Below are 17419 nucleotides of genomic sequence, written 5' to 3' on the forward strand. Positions count from 1 at the left end.
AAAACATCCATCCTAATGTTTATGCCTGCTAAAACTACATTAGGTCCTTTTACATGAGAAAAAGTCCTGAACGGAGTAAATACATTAATAGCCTACCCCCTAATGTACATGGATTATCCGGAGTCCAGGGAAGTAAAATAGAAAACTTAGAAGAATCAAGTCCATTAAACATGGATAAGTTTTTCTAGCACATTGCTCTAGCCAACTGGCTAAGCCCAAATCTGCATTAAACGTGGATAAGTTTAATTCATAAAACAAAAAATAAAACAAATGATTATAAAAAAAATTTAAAATGGCATATACTGACCTGACCTTAGTGGAGCCAACTAAAGCTGCCTTTGCAAACTCAGCATGGATAAAGCCAAATCGTAAGATATACAATTTTTTTCGGGGACAAATCCTAAGATATACAGTTCTGACTATGTGAGAACTCCATCTTGACCAACACAGTTTATCTTGGACATGACCTATAATGTTGTCCCTTTGGTAATCCCAGCGGTTACTTCTGGTTGATGTTCAAAACAACTAAGAGAACGTAAACTTCCGTCCTCCAGTTGCACACCATACACAAATGGGAGTCTAAGGGTAACGAAACTCTCTGCAGGTAAAACCACTTGGGATCCGAGGTTGAACTGCAACTTCTGCTAACGTTCTGGGATTGAGGGAGGTAGACATGATGCCTACACGTAAAATGATTGCAATAGCATGAGAAAACAAAGATTTAAGTTTGTAAGAAAAATCTAATAAACAAAAGAGGAAATAATGTGTTTAACCAGTGATATATTTTGTAAGAATAATAACAGGAACAATGAACAGGTGCGTGTTACAAGTGCATAGAACAACAATAATAAACAACATGAAGGATTTGCCATTCTAAAACCAAAATCCAATCAAGAATACTAGCAAACTGATTTATTAACCTTGGAGAATTCTAATTCTTCGGGTGTCAAGTTGTAAAATAAACTGTACCAATAAAGTAAAGTAGGTAATATCATAAAGGTTAGGCATACTATACTTGAGTAAGGGAGATAGAAATACCTCAAATTGTATAACTGGGCAAGTAGCTAATATCACTGGAAAGGGAGGTGTGACCTACAAGCGGAATCTTTAGAGGGCATCGGTAAGGGAGAAAAACATTAGCATGAAATCAAACCTCCTTTAGTCAGGTATAGCATATTCCAGATATTAAGAATGGTACTGCATATTTCAGATGAATAAAATAGGAAAAACCTCGTAGATGGCCAATCCAAAGCAAAAAGTTTAAACACTAAAATAAACTACTTAGTAACTCTTGTAAAATGCAATGAGAAAAATAGATTATAAGAAACATTCCATACCACAAAAATGTTGAATTATAAGTGTTGAGCTGAAAAGTTTAAAATAAGATATCTTAAATTGGTGTATTCACTTATGCAAAATGATGCAAAGTGTAAAGTTCAAATTTGTTAAAAGGCCATGAGTGTCATGTGTTGATTGATCCATGTAATTAGTTAGATGAGTGACTAAGATGAAATGTAGTGTGTGTGTGGTCCCAAGTTAAGGCCAACAGTGATGTAAAAAGCATGTTTAGTGCTCTCTTTTGATATATGAAGAAAGTCATCCTCTCTGCACCTTAGGCGAGAGTGAAAGAAAGAAAACCATTCAGTTTCCTTTGTGTTCATTTTTGTTCTCTGTCTAGCTCTTTCTCTCTAGATCGAAACCAGAGATTTCATATACACTAACATGGCCTTAGAGCCTAGTTGGGTTTAACAATCTGGGCGTAAATCTGTGAAGCTATTTTTGAGCTCAATCGAAGCTCTCTTGAAGCTCCGTGAAAGTTGTCGATTCAAATAAAAAACATGTCTGGATCTGGAGGCTCGGAAGTGAGGACTCCAGTTTTCTCCGGTGAGAACTATGAGTTATGGAGAATTAAAATGGCAACAATATTCAAATCTCTTGGGTTATGGAATCTGGTGGAGAAGGGGATTACAACCTCCAATCCGAAGAAGAAGGAAGCTGGAGAAGCATCGGAGGATGATGAAGAAATGGTAGCTGTTTTGATGAAAGACGCAAAGGCTTTGGGAATCATTCAGAATGCAGTCTCGGATCAGATCTTCCCACGAATAGCCAATGTCGAGTTAGCTAAGATGGCATGAGATTTGTTGTACGGAGAATATCATGGTGGTGATCATGTACGATCTGTGAAATTGCAGAATCTTAGAAGAGAATTTGAATATGCTAGGATGCGAGATGATGATTCTTTATCTAGCTATCTTACACGGCTGAATGAACTAATTAATCAAATGAGAACATTTGGTGAATCTCTGTCGAATGAGAGACTTGTGCAGAAGGTTCTGATTAGTCTTAGTAAACCTTATGATTTTATCTGTTTGGTTATAGAAAACACAAAGTGTCTAGAGACTGTAGAATTGCAGGAAGTAGTTGCAATCTTAAAGAGTCAAGAACAACGGTTTGATCTGCATACTGTTGATACTACTGGGAAAACATTCTCATCTTTCTCAGTGAGTTCAAAGGAGCAGAATAGGGGTAAAGGTCAATCTGGTTCATCTCAATTCCAGAAAAATTGGAATAATAAGGGCAAGAAATGGGGTTCAAAACCTAAGTTTCAGCAGAAATTTCCTGCTAACTCTGCACATAATGCACAGTCAATGAGTCAGATAGGTACAAAACCACAGTGCAGGGTATGTTCTAAGTTTCATTTTGGAGAATGTAGGTATAAAGGGAAACCTAAATGCTATAACTGTGAAAAGTTTGGACACTGGGCTAGAGAGTGCACAATAGGTAAATTAGTGCAAAAGGTAAGTTGAGGTGACAGGGAACTTGTTTTATGCAAATAGCACAATCACTGAATCAAAAGTGAATGGAGAATGGTATGTTGACAGTGGTTGTAGCAACCATATGACAGGGGATTCAAAGTTGTTGATAGATATGAAGACAAATGTGGTTGGCAAAGTTCAAATGCCCACATGAGAACTCATGAATGTGGCAAGTTTTGGTACACTTGTGATAGACACAAGCAAAGGCAGAAAATATGTCAAAGAAGTAATGTACCTACCTCGTTTGAAGGAAAACTTGTTAAGTATGGGTCAGATGGATGAACACGGTTACTACCTGTTATTTGGGGGAAAGATGTGTAGTATCTTTGATGGACCTTCATTGGATTGTCTGGTACTCAAAGTTGAAATGAAAAAGAACAGGTGTTATCCTTTGACGCTGATACCAAATGATCAGGTTGTACTAAGAGCAAGTATTTCTAAGTCTACTTCGATATGGCACAAGAGACTAGGCCATCTGCATTTTAGAGGTCTTCAACAGCTTAAGAACAAAGAAATGGTGCATGGTCTTCCAGTTTTAGAAGAAATGGATGAAGTTTGTGAAGGTTGTCAGTTTGGAAAACAGCATAGAGAGTGGTTTCTAAAGAATCAGGCATGGAGAGCAAGTAAACCTGTAGAACTGGTGCATGTAAATATTTGTGGTCCTATGCAAAATGACTCTCTTGCGGGTAACAAATATTTCATGCTTCTTGTAGATGACTGTACAAGAATGATGTGGGTTTATTTTCTGAAATACAAGTCAGATGCATTGATCTGTTTTAGAAAATTCAAATCCATGGTGGAGTTACAAAGTGGTTTTAAAGTAAAATGTTTGAGGAGTGATAGAGGGGGTGAATTCACATCTTGTGAATTCAACAAAATGTGTGAAGATGCAGGGATTCAAAGACAGTTATCTATGGCTTATACTCCACAACAGAATGGAATGGTAGAGAGGAAGAACAGAGCTGTAGTTGAAATGGCAAAAGCTATGCTTCATGACAAAGGACTACCTTACTATTTATGGGCAAAATCTGTACTCACAGCTGTCTACATACTGAACATGTGTCCTACAAGAGCTCTTGGAGAAGTAACTCCATTTGAAGCATTCAGTGGTCGAAAACCTGGAATTGCACATCTTAGAATTTTTGGTTGTTTGTGTTATGTACACACACCAAATGAGTTGAGACAGAAACTAGATGCAAAGAGTGTCAAGGGCATATTTGTTGGTTATGCAACCTGTGAAAAGGGGTACAGAGTCTATGATTCTCTTAGTAAAAAGCTTATACTCTCAAGGGATGTAGTGTTTGATGAAAATGCAGCCTGGGAATGGTAGAAAGCTCCTGAGAATTATGTAACTGTGTTTCATCATAGTGAGTTATCTGAGCTGCCTAAATGTATTTCATCAGAGACAACTCCAGAGGGAAATGGCTATGCTTTGTCACCAAATCTGGCATCTTCTCATGAATCTGTAAGTGATGTGAACAGCAGCATGAGAAAGACTCAAGCTTTTGATCACACTCCATTGAGATGGAGGAATCTAGATGATGTTCTAGCACAATGCAATCTTTGTATTATGGAACCTGAAAAGTTTGAAGAGGCAGCTAAAGATGAATCATGGATGAAGGCTATGGAAAATGAATTGTCAATGATTGAGAAGAATGCAACATGGGATCTGGTGAACAGACCAAGTGATAAACCCATAATTGGGGTTAAGTGGGTGTTCAAGACCAAGCTTAATCTCGATGGGACAGTGCAAAAGCATAAGGCAAGGTTGGTAGCCAAGGGATATGCTCAGAAACCAGGTGTGGATTACAATGAAACGTTTGCACCTGTAGCTAAACTTGATACAATTCGGACTCTAATTGCCTTGGCAGCTCAGAAAAGTTGGAAATTATACCAACTAGATGTGAAATCTGCTTTTCTGAATGGAGTACTCGAAGAAGAGGTTTATGTAGAACAACCAGATGGATTTGTGATCAAGGGGAGTGAAGACAAGGTGTACAAGCTTCATAAAGCTTTGTATGGTCTAAAACAGGCACCAAGGGCCTGGTATAGTGAAATTGATACCTACTTTGCTCACTGTGGGTTTGTGAAAAGTCAAAGTGAAGCTACTCTTTACATCAAAGCAAAGGGAGGAGAACTTCTAATTGTTTCAATCTATGTGGATGACATAGTATATACTGGAAATAGCACTGAGATGTTGAAAGAGTTCAAGGAAGACATGACGATAAAATATGAGATGACAGATTTGGGGCTTTTTCACCATTTTCTTGGTATGGGGGTTATTCAAACTCACACAAGCATATTTATCCATCAAAGAAAGTATGCTGTTTCTTTGTTAGATAAGTTTGGTTTGAATAAGTGTAAATCTGTGTTCACACCTCTGGTTTCATTAGAGAAGCTATGCAAAGATGATGGCAGTGGTTCAGCAAGTGAGGAACAATATCGAAGAATTGTGGGAAGTTTGTTGTATCTCACAGCTACTCGACCAGATATAATGTATGCTGCAAGCCTTCTAGCTCGATTCATGCACTGTCCTACAAACAAACATCTTGGAACAACCAAAAGAGTGCTTAGATACATCAAGGGAACATTAGATTATGGTTTGGAGTATGTAAAAGGAAAGAATGCAATGCTAATCGGATTCTATGATAGTGATTGGGGAGGATCTGTTGATGATAGCAAAAATACTTCTGGTTATGCATTTTCTTTTGGCAGTGGAGTGTTCTCGTAGGCCTCTGTGAAGCAGAATTGTGTAGCACTCTCTACTACAGAAGCAGAGTACATCAGTGCCTCTGAAGCAACTGCTCAAGCCATTTAGCTTAGATTTGTACTTGAAGATTTTGGTGAGATGCAAACTGAAGCAACTCCAGTGCACTATGACAATACAGCTGCAATTGCAATCACTAAAAATCCAGTTTTTTAGTGTACTGTCCAACAAATGAGCAGGTGGCAGACATATTTACCAAGGCTTTGACAAAGGATCGGTTCAACTATCTCAGGGATATGCTTGGTGTGAAATTAGCTCAAAACTTAAAGGGGAGTGTTGAATTATAAGTGTTGAGCTGAAAAGTTTAAAATAAGATATCTTAAATTGGTGTATTCACTTATGCAAAATGATGCAAAGTGTAAAGTTCAATTTTGTTAAAAGGCCATGAGTGCCATGTGTTGATTGATCCATGTAATTAGTTAGATGAGTGACTAAGATGAAATGTAGTGTGTGTGTGGTCCCAAGTTAAGGCTAACAGTGATGTAAAAAGTATGTTTAGTGCTCTCTTTTGATATATGAAGAAAGTCATCCTCTCTGCACCTTAGGCGAGAGTGAAAGAAAGAAAACCATTCAGTTTCCTCTGTGTTCATTTTTGTTCTCTGTCTAGCTCTTTCTCTCTAGATCGAAACCAGAGATTTCATATACACTAACAAAAAAATCCTTTGAAGCTGTGATATTGTGCCAGCAAACTTAGTCATTGGTGAATGTTGCTTATCCCTAGAGATCTTGGAGTGTGGGCAGTTCATATAGATTGGTAAATTTCTATTCAACATAGAGAAAGCACATCCACCATCATTAAGGCTACAAGACGTTTGGACAAATTATGGATTGCAGATGCACTAAAAGATGTGTGATTTTGCTCCTTCCTTTGTCCTGACTGCATTAGCCGATCTATTTTCAGATTACCATTAGTTACTATCTCTTTTGACTTAGTTACATGTCCCTCTTTATTTGCAGCGGTAGCAGCCATCCTATTTAAATTGCGGTGAACATTACCACGGAAACCATTCTTACTCAGTTTAGAATTATCTGGCAGGCTATGGTCCGAGTTTTCCTAAGATTCTTTGGGCAATTAATATGAGGTCCCAAGCTCATTAAGATGCTCTGGATTTAATAGAACACGGTGGCCATGGGGGCACTCATGCTCAAATCCAACATACACTATTACATGTTTTAAAAAATGGATCATTTTTAACTTTTCACCGTTGTTCAGGTCCACACTAACTACATTACTGCCTCTTTGTAGATAGGAGTCAACATTTGTGCTATTGGTCCCACTAAAGCTTTCCCGGACAGATAAAACATCTTCAGATTTCCGAGTTCCTTTATCACTAGTCCTTTCTACACTATGATCCCTTGCCCTAGTTTTCTGAATACTCTTATCTAGACCTGGTGAAGATTTTTCCCTCAACAGGATAGAAGGAAATCCTGAATCTGCAGCGAATATTCCAGCGACGACCTCAGAAAAAGCTTTACGCATGGTAAAGTTGGGAAGACCTTTACCAAAATGGATTCTAATTATTATCATCAAGCACTAAGTCCTCTGCAAGGTTTATGTGACTTGCTACTCCAGAGTTTAACTCCCTTGTGAAAAACAGCACATCAGCTTTAGATTCAAATTTGAGGTTTGTATCTGGCCTTACTACAAAACCTTGATGCATTGCACTGGTCGGTAAGTCATTTGGGCTTATCTGTTTTTCCAAATATATTATCCATTTCAAAATAAACTTCTGAGTGGAAGAAAACACACTTTAAAGCAAGCCTTTACAAGGTTCATAGTACTTTGCAACACCAATGCGGACCAAACTCCATGAGGAAGGTTGAATAGGGCATGTATTGCTTACTTTAGGTAGTTGAAGTGTGGGAAAGTGCTTGTCACAGTCTGGGTAGCAATTGAAAGTAATGTTTGCTGACTCAAAGTCAAAAGCATCAGATCTTAGTTTCCGTGAATGACCACAAGAACACGCGTGTGTTAAAGTTGTTAGGATCTCCTAGCCGATAGGGTTAGGATTCCTTGTTTTTAGGTTTAAAGTCGTGCATAATAATCCCTATACTTAAGGGACAAGTTTATTTGTTTTGGACTTAGTCCTGCACCACGATTCTAGGCTGTAAAGTTGTGGGTTATTATTTCCCTTCCTGTTTTGATGTAAGGCCATTTAATAGCCATATTTGTTCTTTAATTCAATAAGATAATTCTCCCAACAATCAAGCGTATTCTAATTTTTGCATAAACAAGTTCTTTATTGTTATGTTCGTTCTAACATCTGGCATCAGAGCCCCATCACGAGGCCTGACCAAAAGTTTGTATCACAGTCACCAGCGTAAAGAAGCAACAACATACAAGCGAGAGCAGTTTTGTGCAGCCTGATATCCCAAGGTTCAACGGACACTATGATCACTGGAGCATGCTTATGGAGAATTTTCTGCACTCTAAGGAATATTGGAGCTTGGTGGAAACTGGGATCTCTGCAACAGCAGAAAGGATGGATCCCATTGGGGCACAAAAAAAGGCAATTGATGATCAAAAGTTGAAAAACCTGAAGGCTAAGAACTATTTGTTCCAAGCCATTGATCGATCAATTCTAGACACGATATTGAAGAAAGATACAATGAAAGATATCTAGGACTCTTTAAAGCAAAAGTATTAAGGGACAACACGAGTTAAACATGCTTAACGACAAGCTCTTCACCATGAAAAGTGTTGCACATGAAAGCTGGCGAATCGGTGAATGACTACTTTAGAAGAACTTTCATCATAGCCAATAAGATGAGAATTCACGGAGAAATGATGGAGGATGTGGTGATCATTGAGAAGCTTTTAAGATCTATGACTCCAAAGTACTACTACGTTGTGTGCTCGATCGAACGATTTAGATACTTTGTCCATAGATGAACTTCAAAGTAGTCTTTTGGTGCACATATAGCGGATCAGTCGCCACACTGTGGATGAACAAGCAGTTCAGATCACTCACGGAACTCAGTTAGGAGGAAGAGGTGGTGGTAGAGGCACTTATCAAGGAAAATGAAGGGGAAGATGTAGGTTTGGGTCTGATAAATCTACCCTAGAGTGTTATAGTTGTCATGAGCTTAGGCATTTTCAGTGGGAGTGTCCCAAAAAAGTAAGAGATACAAAGGCAAACTTTGTTGAGACCAGTGAAGATATGTTTTTAATGGTGTATGTTGATATCAAGGAGGCTAGAAGAGATTACTTGTGCTTCACGATTCTGGGTGTAGTAATCATATGTGTGGGAAAAGAGAATTATTTTCCCAATTTGATAACAATTTCAGAGAATTAGTGAAGCTGGGCACAAGTTTTACTGTGCTAGGGAAGGGCAGCATTCAAATGGAAGAAAATGGGATCATGCAAGTGATTACTAGAGTTTTCTTTGTGCTAGAGTTGAAAAATAATTTACTAAGTATTGGTCAATTGCAAGAGAAGGGTCTCGCAGTATTCATGCAACACAAAAGTGCAAGATCTTTCATCTTGAGAAAGGTTTAATCATGGAAACCAAGATGACATATAATAGAATGCTTGTTGTGCTTGGTCGTTGACCACCAAAAGAGGAAATCTGCTTCTCCTTGCTGCCCACAGATCAAGACCAACTTTGGCATTGTCGTTATGGCCATCTCAGTTTGAATGGTCTCAAAGTTCTTCAACATAAGAATATGGTGGAAGGGTTGCCTCAATTGAAAGCTCATCTGAAAGTTTGCGATGATTGCTTGATAGGAAAACAACATCGCGATCCTTTTCCAAAGGAAAGTATATGGAGGGCATCTGGAGTTCTTCAATTAGTGCATGCGAACATATGTGGGCTAATAAATCCAATCTCAAACAGCAAAAAAAGGTATCTCATTACCTTTATTGATGACTTCAGTAGAAAAACTTGGGTTTATTTCTTGGTGGAAAAATCAGAAGCATTTGCTACTTTTAAATCCTACAAAGCTAGGGTTGTGAAGGAAACCGGAGCATTTATAAGGAGTCTTCAAACTGATCGTGGGGGAAAGTTCACATCACTAGAGTTCACTCGCTTTTGTAAAGTGAATGGCATTCAAGACAATTAACGGCTGCATATACACCCAACAGAATAGGGTCGCAGAGAGGAAAATTCGCACCATCCTGAATATGGTGCGCATCATGCTGTCAAAGAAGCAAATCCCAAAAACTTTATGGCTTGAAGCAGTGAACTGGACAGTGCATGCCTTGAACAAAAGTCCAACGCTTGTCATGAGAAGCAAGACACCAGAAGAAGCCTGGAGCGGATCCAAGCCTTCAGTAAGTCACTTCTGGGTCTTTGGATGCATATCTCATATTCATGTACCTGATAACAAGAGAGTGAAGCTCAATGCCAAAAGTCTGAAATGCATATTCCTTGGGGTAAGTGAAGAATCTAAAGCTTACAGATTATTTGATCCCATTTCTTAAAAAATAATTGTGAGCTGAGATGTGGTATTTGAAGAAGATCAAAGGTGGAACTGGGATAACAGCCACAAGCAAACTATTTTGGCTGATTTGGAATGGGAAGATGATGAAGTGGTAGGTACAGATGGAGGCAATGGAGATGAACCTGACGTCAACATCACTGCTGAAGATGAACAAGGAAATATAAGTTTTGTTCAAAGTGACTTACTAGAAGGAAGGGGTTCTTCAAATGATGACAGTCTTTTCCATGAAGGATGAGTTAGAAGACCACGAGGGTGGATACGAGATTATGAGAATGGTTAGGGCCTCTCTGATGAAGAAAATGTGGATATGGCTCATCTAGCCTTATTCTCTGACAGTGATTATTTAACATACGAGGATGCAGTAAAGAGTAGCAAATGGAAGCAAGTCATGGACGTTGAAATTGAAGCTATTATGAGGAATGACACATGAGAACTCACCTAGATGCCATCTAGAGGGAAAACAATTGGCGTAAAATGGGTTTTTAAAACAAAACTCAATGAAAATGGGGAAGTGGTCAAATACAAGGCTTGGCTCATTGAAAAAGGGTACAGTCAGCAGTATGGAGTGGATTATGTCGAGGTGTCGACACCAGTAGCTCGTTTGGATACCATTCGAGTAGTTATCTTAATCGCTACCCAAAAAAGTTGGATGATCTACGAACTAGATGTCAAGTTTGCATTTTTGCATGGGGAGATAGATGAAGAAGTGGTTGTCGATCAACCTTCTGGTTATGAACAAAAAGGGCACGAATCCAAGGTATATCGACTGAAAAAGGCTTTGTATGGACTTAAACAAGCTCCTAGAGCTTGGTATAGTCATATAGAGACCTATTTTGTTCAAGAAGGCTTTAAGAAATGTCCTTATGAGCATACCTTGTTCATAAAAACAGCATATGGAGGTAAATTATTAATTGTGTGCCTTTTTGTTGATGATCTTATATTCACTGGTAATGATGAGATTATGTTCGAACACTTCAAGAAATCCATGATGTTTGAATTTGATATGATTGATCTTGGAAAAATGAGATATTTTCTTAGGATTGAAATTTTGCAAAAGTCAGATGGTGTTTTTATCAACCAACGAAAATATGCCCAGGAGCTATTGGAGAGATTCAATATGGATAATTGCAATCCAATGCACAATCCAGTGGTTCCTGGTTTTAAGCTCACAAGGGATGAAGATGGAGTAATAGTTAATGGCACTCTTTACAAACAGATCATGGGAATCCTTATGTACTTGACTGCCACACGTCCTAACTTAATGTTTTTAGTAAGTCTAATTAACAGGTACATGGAACGTCCCATTGAGATTCATCTGCAAGTAGCAAAGAGAATGCTAAGTTATGTGAAAGGCACAGTCAGTTTTAGGTTGTTCTACAAGAAGGGAGAGGAACTTGTTGGCTACATGGACAACGACTACGCTAGTGATCAGAATGATAGGAAGAGCACTTCGGGTTATGGTTTTATCCTGAGTTCAAGTGCAGTGTCTTGGTCTTCAAAGAAACAGCCGGTAGTCACTCTTTCCACTACTGAGGCCGAGTTCATTACTGCAGCATCTAGTGCTTATCAAGTTGTGTGGCTAAGAAGGATTTTAGAGCAGCTTAATCATGGCCAATCCAAACCAACGGTGGTTTACTATGACAACATCTTAGCTATTAAACTTTCCAAAAATCCAGTGATGCATGGTCACAGCAAACATATTGATGTGTGTTTCCATTTTCTTCGAAATCTCAACAAGGAAGAAGTTGTGGAGTTGATACAGTGTTCTACTCAGGAGCAAATTGCATATATTCTGACAAAGCCACTAAAGCTCGAAGTGTTCGTGAAGATGCGTGACTTGATGGGTGTCTGCGAATATCCAGGGATAAACTGAATGACAGTAGCATTCAGTTTAAGGGAGGATGTTAAACTTGTTAGGATCTCCTAGCTGATATGGTTAAGATTCCTTGTTTTTAGGTTTAAAGTTAGTGCATAATAACCCATATCCTTAAGGGACAAGTTTATTTGTTTAGGACTTAGTCATGCACCACGATTCTAGGGCTGTAAGGTTGTGGGTTGTTGATAGGAGCATATTCATGCGACTTAAATGGCTTGTTCTCGTGCATTTACGTTATGTTTCTTTAGTTATTTTAGTCATTTATGCTTCTTTTGTGTGTTTTCAGGTTCTAAGGGCAAAGTATGCAAAAGGATGCCTTTTGGAGCCTTTTGGAGCAAATTAGAGATTGGAATGGATATCATATGCTTGGAGCCAAGAGGATGGACGAAATTGAAGGATTCCTCCTCCATTGCAGCCACATACACATTCATTTCACAACAGAAATTGGTCCCTTGGGGCCGTGCCTTTCACAAAGTCCATCCATTTCTTCCATAAACTCATCCATTGCAGAAATGTAGACCATCAAACTCCCTTGTGCCGTGCTCTCCCCTACAAATCCAAACACCATCCTTCCATATTCCACCACTCCTCTTCCATTCCTCCACCACTCCCCAAACCATTCACACCATCAAACTATCCCTAGACCTTGTGCTACAACGAAGAGGAAGAGAAGAGTGCCTAAACGTTCATACAATTCAAGTTTGAGTTGTTGGAATGTTTAGGTGTTTCTTTGATTTCAACGTTTAATTTCAATGCTCTTTGTTTTGTACGAATGAGGAATGGAAGATAAGAGGGCCTAAACGTTCATACAATTCAAGTTTGAGTTGTTGGAATGTTTAGGTGTTTCTTTGATTCTCTTTGTTTTGTACCATGAGGAACTAAACCCCCCTTGGCTAGGGGGTGATTCGAAATATATGTTTATGCTTGCGTTTTGATTTGATTACTTCTAATTGCGTTTCATAATTTGTGGATTCAATTTGTTTAACTATTTGATTGATAACTTATTTATGTATGTTTATTAAGAATGCGCGCTTAATTTTCATGCATGAATATGACACTAGAATATAAGTGAGTTTCACCTAATAGTTACGAACTTATATTCACAAGTAGTGGAGGTTGCTTATAAACAATCGCGTTAAATGAATTCTTGGCAAGAGTATCATGCATTCATAGTTACAATTGCCTCGTCAATACTTATAATTTTCGTAGAGCGTAATGATTCTTGCTTGTATCTCTATTATGCAATCATGTAGGGGACTTGTGGGGAATGTTTTGAATTGTTGTATGCGCTAACCCATCCAATTCAATAACATTAGGAAGATTTGAAGGTTAATTAGTGCATCACGGTTAACTTGGGGTGTTGAGAATTCATGGTTTATTGAAATGCAATTGGAAATCATTTTATTATGCAAGTGTAACATGTGTGGAGAAGAACCTTCTAGCTAGCATTCATCCATTCATTTTCATCGCATTCATATTTACATTCTGTCTAGTTTATTAAACTTGTTTCGTTATTTCAATTTTCGTCAAATTAAAATCCCCCTTTACTTTATTGTCTAATTTAGTTAGAAAGTGTCTTAGTTTGTGTTTATAAGAGTTTTGAGTCATTTTGTTACACAAATTCGTCCAAATTTGTGTTTGTGCTCAAATCTGCCCAGAAAGTGGTTTTTAGGCAGATTTGAGTGTGTTTGTGTTGTTTTGAGTCTTTTGGTTTGTTTTAGTGTTTTAAAGTTTAGTTTTACATTCTTTGAGTCTAGTTTAGTGTTTTATATTACGTTTTTACGTTTGTGATTCAATTTGTTACATAAATTCGTCCAAAGTACTCAAAGTGCTCAAATCTGCCCAGAAAGTGATTTTAAGGCAGTTTTGAGTGTTTTGGGTAATGTTTGAGTCTTTTGGTTTGTTTTAGTGTTTTAAAGTTTAGTTTTGCATTCCTTGAGTCTAGTATAGTGTTTCATATTGTTATTTTACGTTTTTGAGTCAAATCCAAGTGGTTAACAATCCCTCCTAATCCCCGGTCCAGAACGATCCCTACTTATACTTATACTACAATTGACAAAAAGAGGGTTTAATTTATGTGCGTATAAATCACGCATCAGTTGTTATTTCTCTTCCTGTTTTGATGTAAGGCTATTTAATTGCCATATTTGTTTTTTAATTCAATAAGATAATTCTCCCAGCAATCAAGCGTATTTTAATTTCTACATAAACAAGTTTTTTATTGTTCTGTTAGTTCTAACAGCATGAAGGAAAACATATCCGTTAGAATGTTGCTTCACAGGAACTCCCAGAAGTGATTCACTAGCCTCAACATCATGTCTCTGGTGCATACATGGTTTTCCAGTCAAACTAAAGGCATCACACAATTGCCTTCCAGATTTCCAAATGAATGTACATTCATCCTCCAACTTTTTTGCAAACTATTGCACTGCATGTCCTTTCACCATTGAATGGAAAGCTTGCAAAGCCTTCTTTAAATGTGATTCATGATGTGAAGTTGTGTAACAACCAAACAAGTCTTTGAGATAAACCTCTTTAGCAGCTGGAAGAGTTATTTCCCACCACAAAATCAAAAATTTTGTGTTCAGCCTTTTATCATTTTCGAGCCAAGATGCTGCTAAATCTAGAAGATTCGTACCTTTTGAAGAAACTCATTTAGTCTGCTATGGAACTATGTTTCTTAGGCGAGGTTGTCTTTTGCTAGCTTCAGTTTCATCTAAGCACCCACTTTTTGCAAAAAGAATTCCATGAAGAATCTATTGACTAGAAGATAACCAAATTTGGAAATTTGGAATTTCAAGAGTAGACATCTGCTTTCCAGGTGTAGCTGATCCAGCGGCAACAGTTGCAGCAACAACAACCACCAACATCAGCAATTGAACCATTACTAAATTTATTTACTAGTCCCCCTTGCCTCTTAGAATATCAGTTTGTCTGTAAATAAACTCCTTGACTAATATGATATTCTCTTTGCTTGCATTCTGACCATGACTTTCAAGCAGAAGAGAATCTGAGGTTGCCTTCCCGTTCAAAACATTTTCCATGAATCATGTGGCAAATTGTAAGGATTGACCTCTCTGATTTGTAGACCTATCTAACAAAAGAACAACCCTTGATGCATCAAGGGAGAATAAAGGTGCAGAATTTGCACCCCTACTTCTTGACCCCGCATGACTGCTTTCAAAACCTAGAAGTGTTCTACACTTTTTAATTAAAAAATGAATCTATGCTTCAAGGGTTGAATGCAGTTTCTTCCTAAAACTACTCTCATATTTACTCACAAGGCATGTTAGCACAACCACTAAACCCGAACCTTTAACAGGCAAGCTTGGCCATGCTAAATTGCTCACACTAGACGATTGATTAATTGAGGATGTATCTGCCGACTCGTCCACATTAGAATTGGGATTTGGCACATTAAAGAAATCATCAACAAAAACAAACAATGTGACTAGGTTACACTGTCCTGGAAACAAAGAAGTGTAGGAACCTAAACTTGACATAAGCAAAATGGCAGAGGCATTGCGAGTCAAGATGCCACCACTTCTACCTTGAGAAGAATTGCTAGTGGAGTTAGAGGATGTGGTAGGTAGGTCGTGAGGATGACAATGATGAAAATGGCCTGGACAGTGTTGGCTGCACAGTTATGGATCTCATAAACGGAGTCAAAGCATGCTTGGCCGCTTGTAACACTCGAAAATTTTACAGGAGTTGCGAATCAAATTGCGATCCCTCTATAATATATACTATTACATGGCGAACCTGCATTACTCATTGGGTTAATCACAGTTAAATCAACCATTCACACCCCCTATAGATTGAAACCCCAAAACTTGCTTTTCAAAATTCTAACTGCCCCAATAAGAAAATTGGTCATATACTGAGTAGAGGTAAGTTCTTGTACTAGTAACTATAGATAGTATAATGCCCATGGAAATTCTTCGTTAGCGAAATTTTCACACATTTTTTTCAAAATACTTCTATGTGATTTACATTGTTGTCGCAGGTTGGGTTGCATGTCCTGCTACAAGTGCAACTTGTTCGTGTGTTGTTGGATGGCAAGGTTCAACTCTAATAACACTACATAGGGCGTGTCTAGAGTTGTTATGTAGTCATCACGGTGTTCTTAGATGAACGCATGTTGTGAGTCTTACTCGTGATTATCTAAAAGAAAAAGAAATAAAAAACAGTCGATAAATAAGAACTTAATCAAACCAACTTTCTTCACTTACATGTTGAATATTTTTAAGAATTCTCATAGCATTAATTTGGGGATGCAAAATTATGCAAATTTATGTCCAAGCAAATTGACTAGAAAACCTGCTAAAAATATAACCCCTAAACCAATTGACTAATATTGATATAATGTTTGTCAAAAGGCCTCCAATGCTTAAGTCATAAGATGTTTTAGAAAAAATGACGCGACTATTACTAAAGGAGAAGTCTAACAATCGTATGTTATGCAGGCCGATGTATGGATAATATCTCTTCTACAAGTGCAAGAATGTTCACTTTGGTGGATGACTAGCAAGATACATCTGAATGTTTTACTATATCTTGAACACTACATGAATGAGGTAGTCTTTAGCATGGAGTTGTGTAGGAAAGTGTGAGGCATTTGGGTGACTCTAAGGAGCTTTTCCCTATTTGTTAGGTGTCTTATAGGCTGAGCTACGACGGAGTAGTTGACCTTTTCTCTCAGGAGAGGAGTGGTTTCCTACTTAAATGTCAAGTTATTCTCTTAAAGTGTTTGGCAACTTTTTTTATTTTTTTATTTTGGACGTAAAGTTAGAATTCATTAAACTTAAAACAAATTACATAGTCAACAACGGCCTATGACAAACAATGGGAGACCTAATCCCGCAATGACAAAGGCTTGAAACTAAAAACTGATGACAAAGAGAAAAACAACCTAAATCAACCCCGAAAAAGCAACCCGATGTTGCCAAACTCTCACCAGCAACCGTTGAAGTGACAGAGTGAAGGAGGATCCGCAGAGAGTCCAGCACAACTAAAGTAACCCCAAAAAAAAAAAAAAAATCCACAACAAAAATCAAATCTTAGAGCACTGCAACAGATCAAGCCATCTAGATCTGTTTGCCAACCACCATACCTCTAAGAAGCGAACCAAGTTGACATAACACGGGGGTGGGGAGGGCCAAGGGGATGTGTAAAACACCCTTACTACAACGAAAGTCACAGAACACTTAGCCCAAAATTTTTGGCATTCCGATAAAGCAAAGGCAGTAAGTTAAAGATTTACATCCCAAATCGAGTCCAAAACTCGAAAATCCGATTTTTAGTATGGATAAAAGGAGGTGAAGGAAAGGTCGCAGATAGAGGTGTTGGCAAGGGAAAAGGGGGGAGATGGATGTGAGAGAAAAAAGCTGCATAAATGAAATTAGTTTGTGAAACAAGGGCAAAAGGGAGGAGGAGAAGCATAGTAAGGTAGCAAAATGGGAAACTCATAGCTAAAACTGGTGAAAAACACACGGGAAATGGCGAAGAAGACCGAGC

At 38.1% G+C, this 17419-nt stretch overlaps 1 pseudogene; it reads right to left on the minus strand.

The window, feature by feature from the left end:
- Positions 1 to 419: 419 nt before the first annotated feature.
- Positions 420 to 15670, minus strand: LOC148692888 (uncharacterized; annotated as a pseudogene).
- Positions 15671 to 17419: the final 1749 nt, after the last annotated feature.

This window comes from Pyrus communis, chromosome 11 (genome assembly GCF_041283825.1).
Source record: "Pyrus communis isolate YQ-2024b chromosome 11, ASM4128382v1, whole genome shotgun sequence".
Taxonomy (NCBI): domain Eukaryota; kingdom Viridiplantae; phylum Streptophyta; class Magnoliopsida; order Rosales; family Rosaceae; genus Pyrus; species Pyrus communis.